We start from the raw sequence: 7,612 nt of genomic DNA on the forward strand, positions 1-7,612 counted from the left end.
GAGACAATAATTTTTCTTCTCATTTGCACAAAATGGCAGAATACCTCAGGGAGCTGCTAAGCAGACTGTACTTGTTACGATTAGCCTACTCTGCTAAAATTGCTAAGATTAACATTAAAGTGAAAAAGAGATTATAATTTCGTTTTAATGGGATCCCTTTTGGACCTTGCAGCTTATAAATTGAGCTACCATAATATTTGGAGAAATGCATCAGTTATTGTCATTTAATTCTCCAGTATGTACAAATCATCTTCTCTGTCAAAACACTTATTACGCCAGAGCCTTTTACGGTTACGACTAACAGCACTGCAGGCTTACTGCCTAAAAATAATAATTTTTTTGTGCGAGTGAATTTGAATCTTTAAATCCCACCTGAATGCTGCTTAAAAACAATTTGAGTTATAGTTTAAAAAAGTCCTGAAGTGGCCCCCTTAGTTGATCAAGTGAGTGCCTGAGACAGAGGGGAATTTGGTACTGCAGGACTCGCGGTCTGCGTTGAAGTGTTGATGTATGAACGAGGCTGAGATCAGGTTTGGCTGTTGGAACCCCACCTCTCTTCCCCATCCCTAGTCTTTGTCAACCGTTGTGCTGACATTCACCATCAAAGCTCCCACATGAATAATGGTCAATTGGACAAGACACCAGAAGCTAATTGGCACCCAGTGTAACTGTGTCCCTGCAGGCAGCAAGCAAAAGCAACAAGAAAACAGGAGAGCTGGAGAAAAGTGGAGAAATCTGCTTGGAAAATAAATTCCTAGAGGCTGGATCAAAAGGGTTAAAATCAGATCACCACTAAACCTGCAGGCAATGTTATCAGTGTGAAGCACTGAAGCTATCCACAGATTTTGTAAGATTTTGTGTGTACACTAAAACATCATGATTGCTTTGAGTCTCAATTTTCCACACATCACCCTCCCCGTGCCCACACACACAAAAATAATTTTCACCATTAAAAAACAAGAATTTCCATGTCCCCACCCGAAGGTAGATAACTATCAATCATTAAATCTCTCTCTCCCCCTGTCCCCCATAAAAAAAACAATTTGGACCTGAAAAGCAAGTAGTTAGACAGATCAAGTTGCTCACGACCTGAATTGGTGCTTAGATTGTTGCTAATAAGGAAGCTGGTGTGACTGTACCAATCCAGTCGTGAAAATATAGCACTGTAAGAAAGCACACGGTGTAACTCAGTGAGCAATACAGAGCAAAACAAACTTGCTTTTTAAAAAAATATTTTTTTCCCATCCAATGGAATGTGACAGTACGTTTTTGCAATAAGTGATCCAGAGTGAAAAATTAAAACTAATTTAACATGACTGGCGCTAGTGTCAAAGGGCTCTGTGCCACGCTTTCTGCTCGAGATTCCTCACCAGATTGTCAATGGCCCACAATCCTCAGAGCAGGCACGTCCCAAGGGAAGTGGGGGGAGTGGGGGAGAGGGGGCATGTAAAAAGGCAGATAGATCAGCCCTTCCCTACACATCCCGGGAGACAGTTTCAGGACATCACAGAGAGGTCAAAGGCTAATGAATGATTTGTGGTGAATGGAGAATGACAAAAGACAAGTAAAAGCGAGTCACAATATAATGTTGGCACTTTCAATACTTACAGTACGCAGCACATAATTAATGCCTTGCTATTGGTAGCATTCTTCCACAGGAAAATGTGTTTAAGCAAGCGTCAATTCCTCCTAAGTACATGTAATCCTTGTGGGGGTGTTCCTACTAAGACACTTCTGCTGCATAAGGAGGTCAGGTCACAACCAGCAATTTCATTGGTCTGTGCTGAACGAACTTCAGGAAGCCTGCAAGAAGAACGCTGTGTCTTGATTTGCATGCAACTGGGTACTTTTGCAGCAAAAAAAAAGCATTCGACAGAGAAGCTTGTGTAAAATCTGAAAAAACTCATGCCAGCCTCTGACAGCACCTGCTCCCACCTACAGCGAATGGCTTAGAGTTTGGGAATTGTCAGTCACTCAAAGCATAATTCACAGTTAGGATCAGCTGGGATCAGATTAGCCGGGCTGCTACAAAAGCAATGCTGTCTCACAGCAGTGGAATACTCCACCCCAAGCGAGGTGAATAAATACAGGCAGCAACAGCCTCTTATCATTAAATCATCTCTCCCAAAACTTTTTAAGTCTACTTTTCAAAACCTTTTGAAATCTACCTTTACGTTAAAGACTCAACTGTAGTATTTATTATAGATGACAAGACTGCAGAACACAGTCATAATTCCAAAACACAAAGCAACAACAAACGCATATTGTTTTGTTTCAATGCCTTGTGACGTCCTCCCGACATGAAAGGCACTATACCAATGGAATTTACTGTTGTTGTTTTAAAATGGTATAATTGTACTGTTTAACAGCAACTGCGAGATGCAATTTCTGACAAGTCAGTGGACTTGCGACATCAACATACAAAACAAAAGGTTTGTATACTATCCCTACCCCTTGAAATCATTCAATTTTTTTACATCCTCTGCAATCTCTACTTGCTTGTAACTAAGGCACGTTGGGAGGGAACTAACGGTTCTGTCAAAAAGTCTTAAAGCTGATGTCGAATTAGAGAAGATAAACACTTTGTCTGAGCAGTTCTGTTGTCTGGGCAGGCGTTCGCTGAAGTTAATCTTGGAATAAGATTCTTTTGTATCATTGCTGAATTTCCTTGCCATAGACTAACATCTCTTGTTCCATATTAAAATCTATACAAATTTCCTTTTTTTGAAAAAAATCCATAAATGGGTCAACATGCATTATAATGAAACTAACTGGATTTACACAAGCCTTATTGTGAGACTCAGTCTCATGGGCCCATTCTTTGCTTGTGCTCTTTGTTAATCCTTCAATTTCCTCCGATCTATAAAGTTCAGGAATAAATTTACCACAAGACTGCTCAGTTATAGACCAACCAGAAACACTATTGCAACTATAGCACAACAAAAACAGGAACAGTCAACCTGTTAAAGAAACCATCTCCATTTGGCAACCATCTGTTATCAACAACTACCCCCCCACCCCCACCAACCAATTATCCATAACAAACCACCTCTATTCAGCAACCACATGCCTAATGCAACCAATGGCCATTTTTTTTAGCCTCGTCGGTGTACAGACATCATATTCAGTGGCCAGTTCTAAGTGAAGCAAATCAGAACAGGCAGACGGGGCCCCAGTTTAATGTCTCATCCAAAGGACAGCACCTCCAACAAGGTACCCCACCTCCGACACCACCCCACCCACCCCCAACACTGAGGCAAGAGTGCTACCGACTGAACCACCCTGACACAGAAGAGATTCAACCACTAATGATGGGATGGAGTGAGACACAAGCAATGGTACTGCTCTATGTAGTTTAAGTTGCTGTGTTCCATTTTTACATTAGCAATGACTGAGAACGACCACAAATTGTTACCTTGCTCCAAGGGAGTTTCATGCCAATTATTTTCTTTATGCACAAGTGATCTGAACCTAAATTGACAGATCGGAGGAACAGTTCAGGTTATTGTCCTTTCCATCCAAGCTCACAAAACAAAAGTGACAATGTCCATGAAATAATGTACGCATTGAACTATTGTGTTTTTAAACAGCATTCTTTTAAATAGACTTTATTCCATGTTAAAAAAAGACTTGCTAAATTCCTGGGTCGTTGAATCTTGAAAGGAGCTCAGAGGTTGTTCGGCAACTGTTCTCAGTCATTCAAAATCCTCTCAAATTAAACTTTAACAGAAAAACACATACAACCAAAATGTCAACCTAATAATGTAAAAGATATAGTGTTTATCAGGCTCACCCTCTCAGTTGCACCTCACTGCTGTGTTTTATGCTATGCTACAGTGGGCAAGCAGATGCCTGGGAACAGGCATCCTGTGGCAGAGTGGTGGCGAATCAGTCGGCAATATAACAAGACAAACATGACTCCTATTTCATTTCATCATTGAGGAACCAGTGCAGAAAAGGTCTTTTTTTCCAGGTAGTCTCTTACATTTACCCATGTTAAAATCCAACTGTCATTCCTTAGCACTGGTGCCACTGTTTAGCAAGTCAAAAACACACCCTCTCTGGAGCAAGAAACACTTACAGATGGAGAAAAAAACACTTATCTTCAAATGCTCGTTTTTCATAACTTGAAACTAGGAAAGAGTTGATCCTAGCAAGAACGGACTGTATTGTAGTTTATCCCTCTGCATCTCCTCATTCCCCCTTTGGCCACTGACTGACGCTCTATCTTATCAGTGTTGAGTTAGTTAGTTCGCTACATTAAACTAAAAAGGTGACTGTTGCCAAGTGAAGAATGATTTGATCCCTTGTTGCCAAGACAGAACAATCACAATCTTATGAATATCAAGTGTACAAAACATCTTATAATGCAGAAGTAGATACTCAAGTATTTTCAATCCACAAGCTACTTAAATACTAGTCAGATATTTATAATATTTAGTTTACTGTACATACATAAAATACACTTCACAGTTGTCTTACTATATACAATGTAGCATAAAAATAACGTACAAGCTCAAAGCGCTTTGAAATTATCCGCCTGATGTGAAAGGTGCCATACAAATGTAAATTCTATTGTACTGTGTCAATACCAGTTGGAGGTTTTTTTTGGTAACTCAAGGTATCATTTAACACATTAAGTAAGCTACGCAAATCTTTAAAACCAACAATTACTCCACACGATCCCAATAGACATTTCTGGCAGGTAAAGTAAATCACATCTGCATTTGGTTACTGAGTAAATGACAGTCCATTATTACTAAACCGGTCACAAAGCCAATCAAAAGACAACTTCATGTAAATTAGTTCTATTCCTATTCAAAAAAAAATTCTGAAAGGTGTGGTAGTTAATGTCGCCTCTGGTTAACAGCCTGCAAAGCGCTGGATCAAAAAGCATATGGTACCTTTGCTAATTGTAAATGATTCTGTCATTCTTTCCCTACACATAAACTCCCCCACTCACAGTCACGGCCACCCACTCGATTTGGTGATCACCCGGGGCCTCAGTGTCTCGGATGTCACTATTACCGACAAGGCCATCTCCGACCACTACTTCATCTCCTTCACCACCTCCACCCCCCTCCCCACCTCCACCAGACCCACCACCATCTTCTACCGCCCTTGGAAGAAGTTACCCCCACAATCCCTAACCGATGCCTTGGAGTCCTCTGAACTCCTCTCCCTCTGGCCTTCAACCCTCACCGACCCCTCTTCTCCTCTCTCCCTCCTCCACAATATCCTCTCCTCCACACTCGATACTCTTGCCCCCATCACTTCCCGCACTGTCTCCTACTCCCGCTCCTCCCCCTGGTACACCACCCACCTCCGCTCACTGAAATGCCAGGTGCGGGCTGCTGAGCGCACCTTTGTCAAATCCGGCTTAACGGTCCACCGACAAATCTGGCTGGACCTCCTCAAAATTTACCGCTCCACTCTAGCCTCGGCCAAGTCGTCCTTCTACTCCAGGATAATCCTGGAGGCGAAGAACAACCCCAGGCTACTGTTTTCCACCACATCCCGACTCCTCCGTCCCCCCCGCCACCCCGCGCAGGTCATCTCCTCCAACCTTCACTGCGAGGAGATGCTGGATTTCCTTGAATCCAAGATCAAGGGAATCCGCTCCGCGGTCACTTCCCCTCCAACTTCCACCCACCACCCACCCCTTCCCTCCCACACTCCGACTCCTACCCATCCTCCCCTACACACCTTCGTACCCGTTTCCCCACCCTCTGTCACTGAACTCATCCTATCCCTAAAACCAACCACCTGCTCCCTTGACCCCATCCCCACTCCACTCCTTATCTCCCAGCTCCATTTTCTTGCCCCACACATCACTGACATCATAAACCTGTCCCTCTCCTCTGGCTCTGTCCCCATTCCATTAAAAACTGCCATCATCACGCCCACCCTGAAAAAACCCTCCCTTGATGCGTCGCAGCTATCAAGCTACCGGCCCATCTCCAACCTCCCCTTTCTCTCCAAGGTCTTGGAAAGAGTTGTCGCCTCCCAACTGCGCTCTTTCCTCTCCACCCATTCTCTTTTTGAACCCCTTCAGTCAGGTTTCCGTGCTGCTCATAGCACAGAAACTGCCCTGGTCAAGGTCACCAATGATATCCTGACCATCTGTGACCAGGGCTCCCTCTGTCTCCTCGTCCTCCTCGACCTATCGGCAGCATTCGATACGGTCGACCACGCTATCCTACTCCACCGCTTGTCCTCCCACCTCAACCTTCAAGGCACTGTCCTTGAATGGTTTAGGTCGTACCTTTCTCACCGTCTTCACTTCGTCTCAACGAATGGCTTCTCCTCCACCCCCCGTACTGTCTCATGTGGTGTCCCTCAGGGCTCTGTCCTCGGTCCCCTCCTCTTCACCCTCTATATGCTCCCCCTTGGTGACATCATCCGCAAACATGGGGTTAACTTCCACATGTATGCGGATGACACCCAACTCTACCTTTCCTCCTCTACTCTCAACTCCACGACCACCGATGTCCTGACAGCCTGCCTGTCCGACATCGAGTCCTGGACGAGAGACAACTTTCTTCAGCTCAACGTGCAAAAAACCGAGGCCCTCCTGATTGGCTCACGTCAGCGCCTCCGCACCTCAGGCGCTGACACCATCAGCATCCAAGGCTGCACTCTCCACCTCTCAAAGCCAGTCAGGAACCTCGGCGTTTTGTTCGACCCTGAGCTGTCCTTTCTCCCTCACATCCGCACCACAACTGGCACCGCCTTCCATCACCTCCGGAATATCGCCAGATTACGGCACTACCTCACCCCTCACGCTGCTGAAACCCTGGTTCACGCCTTTGTCACCTCAAGGCTGGACTATGGGAACTCTCTCCTCGCCGGCCTTCCCGCCACCTCCCTCCACAAGCTGCAGGTCATTCAGAACTCTGCAGCTCGTGTACTGTCCCGCACCAGGCTTCGGGACCACATCACTCCCACCCTCGCTCGCCTCCACTGGCTCCCCATCCCCCAGAGGATTGATTTCAAGATCCTCATCCTCACCTACAAGGCCATTCACGGCCTTGCTCCCTCCTACCTCTCCAACCTACTATCCCCCTACCTACCTGCCCGTACCCTCCGTTCCTCTGGCTCCGGTCTGCTCCACGTCCCCCGCCCCAACCGCCCTACTATCGGTGGTCGGGCCTTCAGCCTCTCAGCCCCGAGGCTCTGGAACTCCATCCCCCAGTGCCTTCGCCGCTTCCTCCCTTTCCTCCTTCAAGGCCGGTCTCAAAACCTTTCTCTTTGACCGTGCCTTCAGCTCCCCTCTCGACTCTCTTCCTCCTCCTCGCTCCCTCCCTTCCCTCCCCTCACCCTGACCATTTCCCCCTCCTCTCTCCCTCCCTTCCCTCCCCTCACCCTGACCATTTCCCCCCTGCTCGGGTCATGACCCAACTGTGCAGCGCCTTGGGACGTCCTCCTGACGTGAAAGGCGCTCTATAAATGGAATCTTGTTGTTGTTGTATTCTTCACCTATCAGAAAGTATCTCTGGGATTCGAGACAACAATCTCAAATCGCTGAGATAAACCTCTGCCCCACACAATTAATTGTAACTGCAGCTTTTGTTAAACTGAAAGCATATTTGAATTAAGAACTTTTGGAAGA

General features: G+C 45.7%; 1 protein-coding gene across 1 annotated transcript in view; it reads right to left on the reverse strand.

The window, feature by feature from the left end:
- pam (peptidylglycine alpha-amidating monooxygenase) overlaps positions 1-1,640 on the reverse strand; it is a 117,485-nt gene extending 115,845 nt beyond the window's left edge. The window contains 1 exon segment of the mRNA XM_007893118.2: positions 1,609-1,640. The gene's annotated coding sequence lies outside the window, so the exon portion shown is untranslated.
- Positions 1,641-7,612: the final 5,972 nt, after the last annotated feature.

This window comes from Callorhinchus milii, unplaced genomic scaffold (genome assembly GCF_018977255.1).
Source record: "Callorhinchus milii isolate IMCB2004 unplaced genomic scaffold, IMCB_Cmil_1.0 Scaffold1, whole genome shotgun sequence".
Lineage (NCBI taxonomy): Eukaryota > Metazoa > Chordata > Chondrichthyes > Chimaeriformes > Callorhinchidae > Callorhinchus > Callorhinchus milii.